General features: G+C 44.2%; 1 protein-coding gene across 1 annotated transcript in view; it reads right to left on the bottom strand.

Annotated features, from left to right (window-relative positions):
* The window catches only part of hcn2b (hyperpolarization activated cyclic nucleotide-gated potassium channel 2b), a 354,462-nt gene extending 337,803 nt beyond the window's left edge, over positions 1-16,659 (bottom strand). Inside the window, exon 1 of the mRNA XM_084066479.1 lies at positions 16,638-16,659. The gene's annotated coding sequence lies outside the window, so the exon portion shown is untranslated. The remainder of the gene's footprint in view (positions 1-16,637) is intronic.
* Positions 16,660-17,500: the final 841 nt, after the last annotated feature.

Below are 17,500 nucleotides of genomic sequence, written 5' to 3'. Positions count from 1 at the left end.
AAGCTGACAATGTTTGCATCAGTGTGTCATGACAGAATGTGTGGGGACAGAGAGAGAGAGAAAGAGCGAGAGAGAGAGAGAGAGAAAGAGAGGGGGCTTAATGAAAAAAAGGGATACGGGGAACATGAGAGAAAAGGAGAGAGAAAGAGAGAAGAGGGGAGGGGGGGGGGCTGTCCTTGAGGGTTTTGGAGGATGAGTAAAGAGAAGAGAGAGGAGTCACTCCATGCAGAGAGTAGGCTGTTTATTTACTGCGTAGCAGCCTTTCTACCTCCAGGGCCTTCCAAGGGAGCTTCATGTCCCCGTCCTTACCCCACCAAACCCATGTGTCTTCCCCTCGGGCTCAACACTTCAACACACAGCCAGCTCAGCGAGCCTCCACTCAGACACAGAAAGAAGGAGTTATGGCGAGAGAGAGAGACCCATAGAGAGTAGTGGTGGGAAAAAAAGTTCATTTCAGTGAACGAACGATTTCGTTCACGGCAATGATTCGTTCAAATGATTCGTTCACGTTCTCGGTCAGTAGCGCTATTTTGTGTTCAAAATTTACTTGAGTAAAAGTGCAAAAGTATTGGCATCAAAATATACTTAAAGTACCAAAAGTAAACGTACTAACATATTTGAAAAATGCCGATCTACAAGCTCACAACGCGTCGCGATGCGACGCGTTGTGAGCTTGTAGATCTGCTATTTTCAAACAGCCGAGGTATGAAATAGGGCTAAAGTGGTTAACGTATGTTTTATAATGTGTGTAAAACACCATCGCGGGAGCGTTTTTTTTTTTACGTTGCGCGTGAACGTAACGGTTTCGGAGAGTGAACGAGCTTCACGTTCGCGGCAAATGAACTGGTTCTTTTGAACGAATCGATCGTGAACGACACATCACCAAGAGAGAGAGGGAGGTATATATACTGTCCCTCCATCATACCCCTGAGCTGTGTTCTCTTCTTCTTCCCTCATCATCTGGTGCTGAAAATGGGGGGAAACCACGCAGCGCCTCATGCCTCCTCGCCACTGAGAGAGCATGCAAGCAAAGCAAGACTCCTCCTGAGGCCAAAGAAGTGCTTATTAAATCCCAGGCAGACTAGCAATTGCACTGTGCAGAGCCAGTCAAAATAAGAAATTGTTTGTTGTTTGGTTTATTCACCCCTGCCTCCCTCTCTCATTTCACATGCTTTTTTAACCTCCTCCAAATCAGCCTGAACTTTCTGTTTTCTCTGTACCCCCCCCCCCCCCCCCCCCCCACACACACACACACACACACACACACACACATTCCCGCTTTCCGACTTTCTGTCTGTTTGTGAGAAATGATGATTAGTGGTTGTGAAGCAATATCGGAACATGACAGCCAGCCAGGCGGAGTAAGATTTGGGGGGTGATGGTACTGTATGAGGAGAGGCTGTACCAGGAGGGCTGCCAGGAGGAGAGACAACCAGAGAGAGAGAGAGAGAGACAGACAGACACAAACGGAAAATCTAATGGAACTGAGACACAGAAGAAGAAGAAAAAAAAAAACAGTGAGCCAGAGGGAAAGAGAGACAGTGAGGGAAAGCCATTTTCAAATAGCGAGGGGGAGAGAGAGAGAGGCGGGGATAGATTTGGGAGTATATATGCGCGGAGCAGCAGATTGTGGGGGCGCATGTTGTCGAGGTGGCTTGGGTCCCTGGTGTCCTCCTGTTTCATGGCTCTCACAGCCTGTCAGTGAAAACAGCCCAGCCATATAGACAGCTGAGCTCATGAGGCTGCGGGGGCGAGAGGAGAGGAGCACGTTTTCCATTTTGTTACCCATCTTCATCACTGCCCCCTTTTTCTGTTCATTTTATACGTGTGTATACTACATACGTGTGTGTGTGTGTGTGTGTGTGTGTGTGTGTGTGTGTGTGTGTGTGTGTGTGCGTGTGTGCGTGTGCGTGTGTGTGTGTGTGTATATAGATATATAGATGTATAGATATTTATATCATATGTGTGTACTCTGAGAGTGTACAAGAGTGTACAAATGGAACCAAATGGACCCTGACGGGTCCATTTGGTTCCATTTGTACACTCCCAGAGTTACATGAACACTAATGATGATGATGCTTCAGTGTAGATTGGGACCCCCAAGAAATTAAAATGGTTGAGTCCCTGGCATATCTTTGGTCCTAATATGTGTCAATTTGGTGGTCCTTGGAACGAAAAAGGTTGAAAACCACTGATATAGAGACCCCAAAAAGTACTATAGCCACAGGCTAGTAGGTGGTTTCATTTTCCAACCTACAAGGCAATACATCTCCTCATCTCCTCATCTGAGGACATGAAAGAATATGACAGCTTGTCATCCCGGGCATCTCCCCTTTTGCATTTTTTCATGTCACATGTCCTCCACATCAGGGGAGAGATCATATAGATCAATGTTCTCTCCTTTTTAAAGCACACGCCTTGCCCCTGAGGCAACCCTGCAGGCCTCCTCTCTCTCCATCCCTAATAATGCAGGTTTCTGGCCTCTCTCCCTCCCCCCCCCTGAAAATGTGCCTCCACCTCCTTCCCCAGTTACTCCTAGGCCCTTCCTGCCATCATTGGCCTTGTTTATGAGCCTCTCTCCTGGAAGGACAGGTTAATAGAGGCCCTGGCTCAACTCAGGCCCGTCTGGTTCCTATTCAGAGTCCCTAATAAGACATTTCATCTCCTGTCTTACTGCCTGCTGGCCAGCGGCGATACTCCCTCGAAAAAAGCAGTCGACTCGACTGTGTGTGTGTGTGTGTGTGTGTGTGTGTGTGTGTGTGTGTGTGTGTGTGCGTGTGCGCGTGCGTGCTCATACATTCATGCATGCACGCATGCGAGCATGCCTTTGGCTTAGGCCCACAATTAAAGTGAGGGGAATGAACCAAGTAAAGCAGCTCCAAGCACACAAGGTTACACTGTAAATCACCACCCAAGGACACAATAACAACCTCTTGAAAACACTGGGACACAAGCACTGTGATCTTTTTACTGGGGGGACGAATGAAAGGCAGGAACTGGAGGAATGGGGAGTGAAGCTCGAGCTTTAATGCCTTGGCTTTAGGTGGTTTAAATCACCTTGACTGGACGGAGCTCTAAAAAGTAAGTCAAACTCCCCACCGTTCCACAGAGTCCACAGAGGGCTCATGTCCAGTAAACAATGTCCGCCTCGCCCTCTGGAACCCTGGGAGGGGAGAGGAAACAGCGCGTCCTTGGGGCTTCACCTTTGACCCTCTCTCCCTGATGAAATATGGGCCCTGCCCTGTGGTATAGGCTTGTTTGAACAGGAGTCCCTAATGGGCAAGGGTGTGTGTGTGTATGTTTCCCTTTGGTCTTTTTGCACTTACGTGCATGGCTCAGGAGTACAAAGAATGTATCAATTGAGTTGAACCCAAGTTGATTACCTAACTTTGTAACATCTTTGGAGAGAGAGAGAGAAGTTTGCTACCTTTCACTGGTAACAAATTGCCATTTTCCCAGATTCTCTCCAGCTCGTACATTTTCAGGTCGGAATGACAATTTCATCAAATCAGAAGAGAACTCATACAGGATACAGGGTAAACACATGAAATTGAAAGTGATGAAACGTTATAATACGTTGCATCCGTGATGCGTTGTGAGCTTGTAGGTCTGCCATTTTGTGATGAAGCTTAAAGGGATTTCTTTTTGTCATTTTATCGCCTACTCAGCCTTTTGTGAACACCCCAGACAGTTTTTAAGTTGCTTGATTCAGTATTTAGATATTTGATATTCATTTTTATCAGACACGCCGCCTTCCTATACAAACCCATTATAACTTCAAACTCCATTTTCAACATGATAGATTCATCAAAAACACCCGTCCTTGGTTCTGGTGACTCATCCTGCCCTCCTAATACGTGAGGGGGCTGTGTGTTTTCGATTTTATTTTATTTTTGTATTGTATTTAATTCTTTTCATTTTCCCCCAAAAATATAAAAAATATAAAAAATAAATGAAAAAAGTAATTGAAAAAATACTGACATGGACAATATCAGTCACCAGAACCAAGGACGGGTGTTGCCGATTAATCTAACATGGTTCAAATGGAGTTTGAAGTTATAATGGGTTTGTATAGGAAGGGGGCGTGTCTGATAAAATGAATATCAAATATCTAAATACTGAATCAAGCAACTTAAAAACTGTCCGGGGTGCTCCCAAAAGCCAGAGTAGATGATAAAATGACCCAATTTATTTTTGAAAGTGAAATATTCCATTATAAAAGGCCTTATAATGTGTTATGATTGCATTATGAGCACTTATAAGTGCTTATAACTGTAATTGTACTGTGTTATAATCCTATTACAATTAATGTATACTTAACCTTATGAGTCATTATATAAAAGGCTTTATAATGTGTTATGATTAGTTGAAGATGAGTTGTTGTAAAGTATTATGAGTATATATGAGTCCACTATAATTATACAGTGTTATGAGCAGATTATTATGCATTATTAGAATGTTTACAATATAAGATATGGGATGCATAGCAAGTGTTACTTGAATCTCCTACAGCTGTAGCTATGTATAATAAGCCATGACAAATAATGCACCTGTTTGCTGTTGGCCGTGCGTCCTTGTGGTTTTGAAACCAGATAGACGTTATATGTACTCTAGTGTAATAATAGCAGCATATTGAAGGTTTTAATGTTTTTGTGGTTAATGCTATACCAAGCTATGTGATATTGACCGTTGTGACATACTAGCTATTGTCATACAGACAATACAGACTGTATGACACCTTGGTGTGGTCTCTGCTTATAATAAAAAAAACATTTACACAGTATTATGTGCATAAAAGCTACTTTTCAGAGTATGCTTGTAATTGGTTACCTGGTAATTGGTTAAAAATGAAAAGGAAGTCCTAGCCAACAGATAGTTCAGACGGTCTGGAAAAAATAATCAGTCGGTTGAAACATAGATACACGTTCCTGGTCGTTTCACATGGATCGCGCCTCCATGTTGAGCCTTCTACTGCAGTCTATAAGCTAATGAAGCTATAGACAGAACTAAAAAGACATTTCAACTATCATGCCATTAGTTTTAATCATAGTAGCTACAATAGATTAAAGTTGAGATGCTGTCTTGTGCTACTGCTACACAAAAATGTATACATTAATATTAAATGCAAACGTTACTTTCCCTAGTAACTATTTACTTTTATAATGCAGTAACTAAGTGTTTTTGAGAGCAGTAACTAGTAACTATAACCAGTTTCTGGCCTGGCAGAGATAATAACATTAGGGCTATATGGTCCCAGTATGTGCCTGTAACAATAGCCATGAGATGGAGAGAGAGAGAGAGAAAAAAGTGAATCCACATACACACTATAGCCTACCTCGGCAAAACATGTACGGCGATCAACTGTAAGTGTCCATGCCGACACAGTCCAGCATATATCGTTAGTTAGGGATGTCAACAAATCCCCCGAAATATGTTATTTTCAAATCTAGCGTGCTTGTTTGGCAACTGTACATGTCTGTGATTTCCATACGGCCCTTTATTATGTTAGATTTGGTGCAATCAACATCTAATTAGACTTTTGTCAAAAGGTAGGAGAATGAGGTCCAGCTGGTTCACATTTTAGCCGCTGCTAAACAGTAAGCACATTTCTGCCTTATTGTCACAAGTTGTGGATGATGTCTGTATGACGGATGGATTGCAAAGGGGTATTGTCAAATTGATCAGGCTTAATACAGCCATTATCAATCAAAATTAAAATATGCCTTGACCAGATCCCAAGTGCATAACTGCATTGGAATGAAGGTTCTTTGCTGTGTGTGCCGATCCATGCCTGTATTTCACACAAAACCATTTGTTACACCCTGTAATCAACCATGTGTTAACATCCAATTTAAGTGTCTTTAGTGACAATAACTGTAGTCTTTTATGTCTCTCCTCAATTGTCCAGGAGAAGTAAATATTCAGACATGCATTTGGAGCAGCTTTTTGTGTTAATTTTCAGAGTGCTTCCCATGCACCGCAGGGCCTTAAACCAATACCTGAATACCTACACCATTAAGCCCTCCCACATTTGGCTTAGCACGATTATGAACCATGTCACGGTTCTATGGTGCAGTGGAAAGGGGCCTCATGTGTATGCACCATCACTAACAGAGATATGCGGTAAGGGTAAGTACGTGAGCAGAGCTACTGTACACACAGAGCAGGCCGGTGTCTTGATAAATGAGCGTACAAAAAGGACCTGTGTGTAATACCAGTTGCACTATTCATTCATACTCCATGAGTTGCTTTGGCACATGATCCATCAGCAATGCACAATGACCTTTACAATACCCACTGAGTAGCTATTCGTTCTGGGATTTCGATAAGGCGAGATTTATGACGTGAAACAGTTGTTTATGGAGTTGAACTGTGACATTTGGTGAGAATCTAAGAGGGGAATATTTTGCCGCGGAACAGTGAAGTGAGCATTAAGTCAATGGAGCATGGCCACAGTAAAGCTCCACTGATCTGTTCTATTCCTCCCCGCACCCACTTCCTCTGTGACCAAAAGTACTTAGGTTTCTATATATCACTTCTGCACACACTCCTCACTTCTTGTACTGTACTGTATGTCTGTGGGCAGTAATTACATTGCTCTTGGCCCTGCAAGACGGGTTGTTTTGACACGTTGTTGCTGCTAACACGACAACGCAGTGGACAGTGTGTTTCCATTACAGAGGGGAGGACATAGTTGGGGGATTCTTACTTGTAACAACTAGACCAACACCACACAGCTGCGTTTGGAATGCGCTTGATCAAAGAAAGAAAGCTGATGTATTCACTCCACATAGCAATAAATATGTGCGTATATATATACAAAATCCCTGGTAATTTAGGTGATATACAATAGTATGGCATCATACTTACCATAATTACGTAGTTGTAACAACACTGGTCAGGCTGTATAGGTTGACGTTATGAAAATGGTCTCTAGAAACATGAATACACAGGTGGTATTTAAAATATACCCAACGTTTTCGGCGCACACACAAGGAGCTCTGTTGTGACTTTGTGTTTAAGCTCCATTGCCCTGGCACATGCATCCATAACACACCGTCTGTCTTTGTGAGAATTAGATCTGTAGGGTGTCCCTCACCGTGCCTGGTGTTTCCCTAATTGACAATGCACATGTTTCTATTTTACGCTCTTTCTCATTTCAAATGATGGAGGAAAAAAAGAACAAGGCTGCCTCTTTGCTGATGTAAAAAAAAAAGCACCTACGGTCTGTGTGGATGGCCAAGAGTGGTGTAACCTAGCAACCAGGGAGAAGCTGTACATAGAGGGGAGGGAGGGGGGAGAACAAGAGGGGAGAGAGAGAGGGGAACGGGGCTTCCATTTAAATAAAAAAGGGAAAAAAAGAAAAACAACTCATGCTCATTCTAGCTTATTCATGCCATTGTTTGGCTGGCTATTTTAAGGCCCTTGAGCCCTTCTCTCTCAGGACTCATTTATTTTTAGCATCGCCTTGTGTTCGCTGCCTTTTTTTCTTTCTCTCTGCTCCCCGGGTGAACACTGCTTAACCCCTTCTTTTTTTTTCTCCTCCGTTCCCTATCTCTCAGCCGCTGCACTGCCTGCATCTGTTCTGCAGAAGAACTGCGTGGGAGGATGGGTTTGCGGAGAAAAGGGGAGGATGCAGGGGGGGGGGGCAAGGAAGGGGAAGACGGGAGGAAAGAGGGGGCTAGGCAGAGGATGAGGGGAGGAGGAGAAGGAGAGGGAGTGTTTTCCATCTGTGTTTTGGCTGAATGTATGCTTTTTGTTTGAATCTGAAACCCCCATGCCTGACGACGGCGTTCCTGTTTCTGTTTTAATCTGTCTAGAATTCTTGCTGGTTTGCCATCTGGACTATTAGTGAACAATTTCTTTGTCCCGTTGTGGCTGTATACCTGTGAATGCATATTGCCTTGTGTTTATATCTGCCACTATGCTAATGTGGCAGCTCTCTGTTGTTATAACAAAGAAGATGAGGATACGTGGTATTATGTCGGAGACTGTGTGTGTGCATTGATGTCTTTTTCCTTGATGACTTTGTAAAGAAGCGCGTTTGAATAATCTGATGTATTCCTCCTATACAGTACTGTATGTACCTCTCAGTTTGTCTGCAAAGACGATGCACGTAAAAGATTAGCCTTGAGAGGTGGATACATGTTATTGATGTTACCTACACCAAGACTTAATCACCCTCCTCCATGACCTCATTCCCTACCTTCCTCTCGTTCTCTGAGCCCCTGGATTTGCATAGGCAAAAGCTGTGGTACTTGAACGTGAACACGGGGGCACACACACATACATATGCACAATTCATTTCGGTCTCAAGTGGTTCCCTCCCCCTGTCTGAAGCACTGCAGCTCTGGTCTTTCTGTCTGCAGGTAGAGATATGGAGGACAAAATAAATGAGGAAATCATATATGGGGGGTGCGGGGGGTTGGGGGACTAGTAGCTGATGTGTTGCACTCTGGCGGCAGTGTGATTTTTACTGTCATTGGCTGGGGAAAGGTCATCGCAAAGGCGCATTGAAATGGGGGAATAAATAGGCGAGCATACTGCAGTGCACGGGGAGGAGAGGATGGTCTGCCCAATGAAGTCCCAATCTATTCCCCTCACGCTCCCTGTTCTCTCCCATTACAGAGCTCATCAGCATCAAACCCACAGCAACACACCTCCCCCACAAACACCATTGCTCCCTCTCTCTCTCCCTCTCTCTCAGATGCAAACACACACCTCATTTGCAGGACTTGCAAAAAAGAAAAAAGAAAAGAAAAAGAAAGAGGCTATTTGTTTAAATCTTCGGGGCAGTGAGAGAGAGAGAGTGTATGTGTGTGTGTGTGTGTGTGTGTGTGTGTGTGTGTATGTATGCATTTGTGCACGTGTGTTTGTGTGAATCCATGTGTATGCACTAATGTACTTGCCTGCAGATATGTGTGCATACACACACAGGCAATTGCGTGTGTGGGTTTTGTTATCCAAAACGGAATCCTTTTGTACACAATCAACAGCCATTCAAATGGTGTTGTCATTTCAATTTCCATAGTGGTGATTACTAGCCAAAAGGCTCTAACCAACGGCGTGAACTGACAAGCAGCCATGCTTCAAAACGTTGCCAAACAAAGGAAGGCGTACTGGAGTTTTGGGAGAGTTGTCTCCACTAATACACAGTACAGTCTGTATTCATTTAACTCTGAATAGTGTACAACTGGAACCAAATGGACCCTGCAAGCGTCCGTCCATGTCATTGGTTCCATTTGCACACTCTTCAGAGTGTTAAATTCCATCTCCTGTCTCCCTCTGCTCCCGGTGGCTGGGCTCTGGCCTCTCTCATATTTCCATGGCACCTCATTAGAAGGAGCGAGTGCATTCAGTCCATCCCTCTCAAAACATCCTTAACTCTCAACACTCCATCCTCCTGTCCTCCTTCGCCTCTCCTTCCCACCTCCACCTCCTCTCCTCTCCTCCATTTCCACCTTTCCCCTCTCCTCCCTCCCCCCCCCCCCCACTATACCTCCCTCCACGTGCTCCTTCTTTCTCCTCTGTGTCTTTTTCCACAACGTGCCTGAGGCAGTGGACCGTGCTACCTGTGGTACATCCAGTCCAGACAGACACAAACGCCAGGCAGCAGTAGCCTGTATAGTCCTCCCTCTACGTCCACCTCGGCTCTAGCTCAGCTAACATGACAGGCCAGGCAGATGATGATAAATGCAGAGGAGAAAAAAGCAATTACTGGATCAGTTAGGTGTAGTAGGGACTTCTCAAGGCACTCATTATCAACACACTGTACGTACGCGGAGTTCTGGATACACACACACACACGCACGTACACGCGTGCGCACACATACACGTGCGGGCATGCAATCACACACAATACTGATCTATGTGCGGTATCTTCTCATTCGACACAAACAGTAGCAGCCACTCATGGCTCTTATACTGTGTGTCCTTGTATCTAGTGTATAGGATGATGCTGGACATGCACAGTAACATCCTGTGTTCCATTTAACTCAGAGAGTGTACAACGGTGGCCAAATGAACCATTACATTTGTACACTCTCAGAGTTACACATGGATAAATGAAGACAGAGTATTTCACTGCGTGGTGTTGTTTTGTTTCATTATATGCGGTATGTACGCATAACATATTCGATCACCGAGTACTGTGTACTGTGTCAGTAGGTCTATTGTACATAGTATCTGCTGATATGTGGACCTACTGTGCCAAAGTGCTACCACCTTGGTAGTCTTAACCGTATGCATTTAATATCAAACCCCATGTACATACATACTGTACTGTACCAGCTGAATTATGCGTAGAGATATCTTTGAGTTTTGCCTATCCTTAACACGTTTCTCTTTACTGTTTGGTTTCTCTTCTCCTTGCTCTCCCTGAACCTTTTCCTTTTCTTTCCTCTTCCTGAAAATAACGAAAAAACGATGGAGCTTTGCACAAAAACAAATTCCACCCACTTCTTTACACCTGTAAAACCTGTGATGTCACATTAAAGTTGTTTCGAATTCTGAATCTGATAATGTCATATACGGCCAAAGGATTGTAGTTGCCCATATTAATGCAGACAAACACATCTATTAGTGATATAACCACGTGATGAAGGAAACATCAAAAATGCAGTGACAGATGAGGAGATAACAGTTTGTAGTAGTGTGGCATAAGTAGGCTGATATCCAAGTGCCGATAATGAAGTGAACATTTGTTTTCGTGTTCCAGCAATTTGGCTGCGTGTGCGACGTGCCATCTGTACACCTTGTGAAAGCCAACGCTGAATGTATAGTAGAGACTATAAGCCAGGGAGTATAAGGCAGCCACCGCTGAGTGACAGCAGCACCGAGGTTGTCATAGGGACAGCTGCAGTCCCCGACGTCCCCCGAGGTGGATGTGGAAACACACACACACACACACACACACACACACACACACGCACACGCATGCACACGCACACACACAGAGAGAGAAAAACTGAGGGGAGGCGTGGGGGGGGGTGACTTACATTTGCCCTGCATTTGCACACACGCGCAAGTGCGCACACCCACACAGGCATGCACACACACACAAACGCATGCGTACTACGTACACACGCACACACACACACACACACACACACACACACACACACACACACACACACACACACACACACACACACACACACACACACACACACACACACGTTATGCTAGTATCCTCACACACACACAAACACTAACACACTTTCTTGCGGGCAAAGAGAGTTAGTCGGCCTGTGTGTGTGTGTGTGTGTGTGTGTGTGTGTGTGTGTGTGTGTGTGTGTGTGTGTGTGTGTGTGTGTGTGTGTGTGTGTGTGTGTGTGTGTGTGTGTGTGTGTGTGTGTGTGTGTGTGTGTGTGTGTGGTGGGCGGTTAGAGCACAGGTCAGGCCCACGCAGTCCCTATTCAGCCTTACAGTGTGGAGTACACACTGACTGTACAAGGGCCAGAATGGTAGACAGAACAAAGAAGAGCTCATGCATACGAACATGCAAACAGGAATAGTAGGCGCACGCACGCACGCACGCACGCACGCACGCATGCACGCACGCACACACACACGCACATTTGTATCGCTACACTTGCAATTTTCTGGTGCACGACACATGCTCAGAACTAAGTAGAAATCAGGTATAACTCTATAACCCCTAAACCTAACCTCTGAAAATGTTAAACCCTGACCTAAATATTTTCCTATTGTAAATAGGTTTATTTTAACATTTCTTTTACAAATACATAAAACCTACACCCCCTTTAACAAAGAGTAAATAAAATACCCATTTTCTTCTTCTTCCTCTTTATTCCCCCCTTTTTTCTTTTTTTTACCTAAATTGCGTTAATTTATCTCTGACAAAATGTCCAGCCACAATTACATATAAGTCCAACAGGCCTTAATTGTGGGTTTCCTTAACCACTTGGCATTGTAAACATGTGATTACAAGAACAGCGTGATTCTGTTTGATATCCAATCACTGTTTGTGCCTTGTGGCTTACCAAACTAAACATTGTTTCAACCTGATAGCACTTTCCTTATCCATAATGGTCAGGGGCCACAGCGTGATTCTCTTTCATTTGGTGTAAGTGGGTTGGCGTGGTCGTTTGTTTGGCTGGCAGAGGCATTCAGTCACATGTCTGAATGAGTATATGTTTGGACTGGACAGGATGCTCCAAACAAGGTCATGCTATACAATACCGCCACCGGGGAAGGATGATGTAGTGGCACCGTAGGTGGTGATGACTCTGCGTGTGTGCGTGTGTGTGTGTGTGTGCTAGCGTGCTCATGTCAGTGCCTCTGTGAATGTTTGTGTCTACGGACGAGTGGGGGTGGCAGGGCTATAATCTGCTCCAAACGGCTTGCGGGCAGAGGCGAGGTGGGCGAGACAGTGTTACAGAGAGAGAGAGAGAGAGAGAGAGAGAGAGAGAGAGAGAGAGAGAGAGAGAGAGAGAGAGAGAGAGAGAGAGAGAGAGAGAGAGAGAGAGAGAGAGAGAGAGAGAGAGAGAGAGAGAGAGAGAGAGAGAGAGAGAGAGAGAGAGAGAACAAAAAAAGCAAAGAACTAAGTTAGCAAGAGAGAGAGAGAGGGGGAGAGAGAGAGAGAGAGGAAGTGGGGAGGGATTCATAAAGCTTAGAGACGCTCCAGCTACTGTTCCCAGCCGTCTTCTCCTCTCCCACCCATTGTCATCCATGGGCTCTGTGGGCGCCGGCGAGGCAACTAATTCCTCTGACATTTACGCCGCTATCTCAGCCCTTCATGACGCACAGGCCTGGTCACCACCGCCACTAACAGGCCACGCACTGGCTTCAGGTGGGTGAGGGATGGGTGGACAACGTGGCATGAAGATGGACAACAAACCCTGTGAACCCCTCTCGCACACACACACACACACGCACGCACACGCACACATTGTACTAGAGATTGTGTTTTCATTATACAGTATCTTATGAATAGAAATGGTTAGGATCGGTGTGGGTGGCACAAGACAATGGAGAAGAGTACAAAAACAGAGGGATGGAGGAAGCAAAAGAAAGAGTGAGCTACAGTAGGAAGACGCGATATGAACAGTACAACATTAATTTAGTGTAAAAATTGACCTAATGGCCTTGGTGTTGACTGTGCTCTTACAATTGATGTGGAGAGCCCCTCAAATCCTTCTAACATCTGTGAGGAGCAGTTACTTTAAAAGGTTTAAAAACGGCAAACTAGGAAACTGTCAAGTATATGCATATGGTCCACTGAACCAGTAATGCCTGATCTATACGGTTGCGCGCACTCCGATGCGTTGTTGTGAGCTTGTAAATCTGCTATTTTCGGTACCCTTCTATAATTAGTATTACACGCCTTCTGCTTCATCTGGTTGTGTGAGTGATAGCTGGAGAACATGTTTTTGTCTTTTGTCTTTTTTTTTCTTCTTCTCTGTCAAGCTGTACTCTGCATGTGCCATTCGTGTGGGAAGTGTGTGGGTGAGCGTAGGTTGAAGTAAAGCATGTTTGCGTGTCTGTGTGGGGGTGTGCACAGGAGTCTCTATTAGTTTGTGAACTCGAGCTGAGCTCTCTGGTGGCTCAGAGAGAGAGAGAGAGAGAGAGTAGTGTGTCCTCTTTGACTTCTTCTACTTCAGCTGGCCAGTCGCGATATTGCTGACCCCGAGCAATGCGAGCATGAACCCATACACGTGTCCGCCGAGTGAGGAAACGGAGCCTCATGGGGGAACAGGACCATTTGCTGCTTTGAGGGAAAAAGAACACGCTCTCTGGAACAAATGTTGTGGTGCAACAGTGTCAAACAGGAACAGAAAGAGGAACCAGATAAAGTTATATAGGACATCCTAACCTTTATGTGACATAACCCTTGTTCCATACAATTTGTACACTTCCGTAATGCAGACGTATAGCTCCACAGGTGATATATTACATACCCTTTTCAAAGTATACATTCATCATTATTTAGACATTTTAGACCGTTGCTCATTTTGTCTAGGATAAATGTACATTTATTCTTACACTAAAATTGCACTGTAATGACTCGGTTTGCGTTGGTTGTTCTGAGCCATCGCTGCAGTCCGCTTCATACACAGTAACATGAGTGTTGATTTATCCATTTGTAACTCTGAGAGTGCATAAATGTAACCAAATGGACCCTCACGGGTCCATTTGGTTACATTTGTACACTCTCAGAGTTAGATTAAAGGTGATATTTTCAGAATAAAGCACTATATTCTGATGGTAATCATTGCTATAGAGTGTTGGTTCAGTAACAGGGGTCCCCCCATCTCTCCAGCTCTTTAATAAACAGAAAATACATTTGCAGGTGGGTTGCACATTGTCAACCAATCAGGAAAGAGTACCAATTTATCAGCTTCAATTTTATATTGTTCCAGTTCCAAGTTTCTCTGCTCATTTCTTTATGTCATCACTTTCAATTTCACTGTTTTATCCCGTATCCTGTATGAGTTCTCTCTCCTGATTGGATACAATTGGTATCCCGACCTGAAAATACATTTTTCTGTTTAATAAAAGAGCTGGAGCGACATGGTGATTCCTGTTACTGAACAAACACTCTATAGCAATGAGTGCTACCAGAGGACAGCTATTTAACACACTTAATTTAACCAAAAAAATATCACTTACCCTACCCTTTAACAGGTGAGGATTTTACAGCGTATGATACTACATCATCCCTGTTATCACCTGCCTTACCTGCAAATGTGGGCAGGGCCAAATAACAGGTATGCTCCAGTTAGTCTAGCCGTGTGTGTTATTTTGGCTGTAATAGATGGCAGCGTCTCACAGCCATATAACATGCCGTGTCCTGCCTGTTTATAGGACAGCCCGGGGGTTCATGCTGTACCAGTCTTTCAACAGCACCGTATCTCTACTTGCATCTCAGCTTGTCTCACCCCACTGTCTTCTTTTGTTATCTTCTCTCATCCCCCTGTGTACTTTGCAGTAGGCACAGTTCTAATGGTTGAGTACACTCACTGAGACACACACACGCATACACATCCACACCCACACCCATACGCCCCACACACACACACACACACACACACATCCACAGCCATACGCACGCACGCACGCACGCACGCACGCACGCACGCACACACACACACACAGAGACAAACATTAACGCACAAAGACAGACACCCCTGCATAGGCACTCATATAAACTCCTACATACACGTGTGCATCAACGTATGCCCACATACAGAGCCATGATTAACTTCCTGAAACTCGCTAACAGGTACTACTTATGCTTTATGAATTTACACTATAAATAACAGATCTACCAGGTCTGAGCTTGCAGAATCAGATCTAGTTTTTGTTTACAGGGAGCTTGGTTGAGTTTACCAGGGTGGACTTCTTCAACTCCTGACATCACAAAACTACTCAACTGCAAAGATGTCTGAATGTGGGGGGCAGTGCAGATTTTGCTGTTCAAACGTTTTCCAATATGTATACATATTTTTTTAATGAGAATTATAACATAGGTACTTTTTTTCCACATTATTTGAATTTATAGCATTTGACATTATCTAGTGCCCAGTCTTTTGTTTTCTTTCACCTTTATTTATTCAGGAAGGACAATTGAGAGCCAGCTCTCTTTTCCAATGACGCCCTGATTACAGTGTACAAAGCATACAATTTAAACACAAAAAAAACATTACAGGATAATAAACATTTCAGAATGTACAAGTACAGTTAGAACTCAGAGTATTTCTCACAAGTATTTTAAAGCGATGAAGTGAGATCAAGTTCTCCAATTTTAGAACTGATTGTAGAGAGTTCCACATGTGAGGGGCATAATAACAAAAGGCTGTCTTACCCAATTCAGAATTAGCAGAGGGAATTTCTAAAATAAGGCAATCCTGAGAACGGGTGCGGTGTTGGCCAACTTTGGGTTCTAATAGGCTGTTAAGATAGTTAGGTAATCTTGGTAAACTTCAAGCTTAGACTACATAGTAGTGTGCTTAAAGAAGAATGCACGGTGTGGGCCGTTCTTACGCCAGGTATGCCCGGTCTGACGATCACACAGCCCGTACAAAAATGTTGACCTTTGTCTACAACGGACGGGAGATGGCCTTCTTTCACGAGAGACATTCTTGTTATTCCTGAATTACCTTTGCAAATTATTCTGAAGAGAATGCAAATACCGTCTTTGTGGGCTTTAACGCCCCAAGCTAAAAACAAATTCTAATAATATATTCTAGAGTCTATAGTTGTCTGTTTCTCTCATACCTCCCCCACTGTCTCAAGTTTTCAGAGCTGGCCTCTGTGGGTCTTTCTTTGCATAACATATCAGGCTTGCTAACTCTTCATTTTAATTGTCTAATATGCTTTCATTTAATTTATTCGATGCTCTCAGATGCACACCCTCTTCCTTGTCAGTGTCTCTAGCGCTGGTTCTCAACGTCGGGGTCCGTGGACCCCCGGGGGTCTTTGAGGGGTAACAGGGGGGAGTTAAATTAACACTGAGGATTTTAGAGTCTAGATCGGAGTCCCAGAGGTAACAAATGGTATCAGGAGTGAATGTGTGTCCTAATGCACGTCAAACTGGGGTTACTTGAAATTAAAAGGGTTGAGAATCGCCGGTCTGTAGGGGGAGGTGTTCTATTTGGTTGTTTATTATATACATCCACCCCCCCCCCCCCCCCCCCCTCCTTTCTCTATCTAACTCTCTCTCCCTCTCCATCCATCTCTGGACCACAACTACTGATGATGGGACGGTCACGTTCCATAGAAATTCATCCTGTGCAATGATCACTCTGTGTGAATGTAATTGAAACATTTACAGGATGTCTGTATGTCTGTCTGCCTGCCTGTCTGTCTGCCCCCCCCCTCTCTTTTTCTCTATCTCTGATATCAGTGGGTCTTTGTTTCTGTGAAGGCGTGGGTTCAAATAAAGTTCAAGGCTGATAATGAAAAGATCTCTGGAAGATGTAATGTTGGGTGGGATGGAGAGGAGTGGCTCGGACCATTTGGAGATGAGAGGGAGAGATTTATTTGATCGTACCTCACGGTCATCAATAGACACTTTTTAATATATGCTGCAAAACCGCTTTCAGCTGCTACGCTTGAAAGCTATAATATCAACATTCGCAAAGATTATTGCCGTTATAATACAATTCATTCTCACATATGGAAATCCCACAAATGTGACTGCTCAAAATATTACAGTCACTATCTGCCAGATTACAGAAACAAGATAAAATTCACAGCATTCTCTTCTTTCTCTTCTCTTCTCATACATACACACACAGTGGATGCAGACGTGGCCTCAGCATCCAAGGAAGTGAAGATTGAAGACAAACTCATTATGATTGAGCTGCAATCTATGACCCCTCCCTGCTGCCTCCAGTGCTCACCCGGACAGATCTAAATGATATTGACAGTGGAATAAATTTTCTGCATGAAATCATGGCCGCTCGAGCATGGTACTCCTCCACGATCACCCCACCTCTCGACCCACTGAAGTGCTAAATAATTACATTAGTTT

The sequence above is a fragment of the Gymnoscopelus microlampas genome (assembly GCF_963454915.1).
Source record: "Gymnoscopelus microlampas genome assembly, chromosome: 9".
Classification (NCBI taxonomy): Eukaryota; Metazoa; Chordata; class Actinopteri; order Myctophiformes; family Myctophidae; genus Gymnoscopelus; species Gymnoscopelus microlampas.
This window is presented reverse-complemented; position numbering and strand designations above follow the sequence as displayed.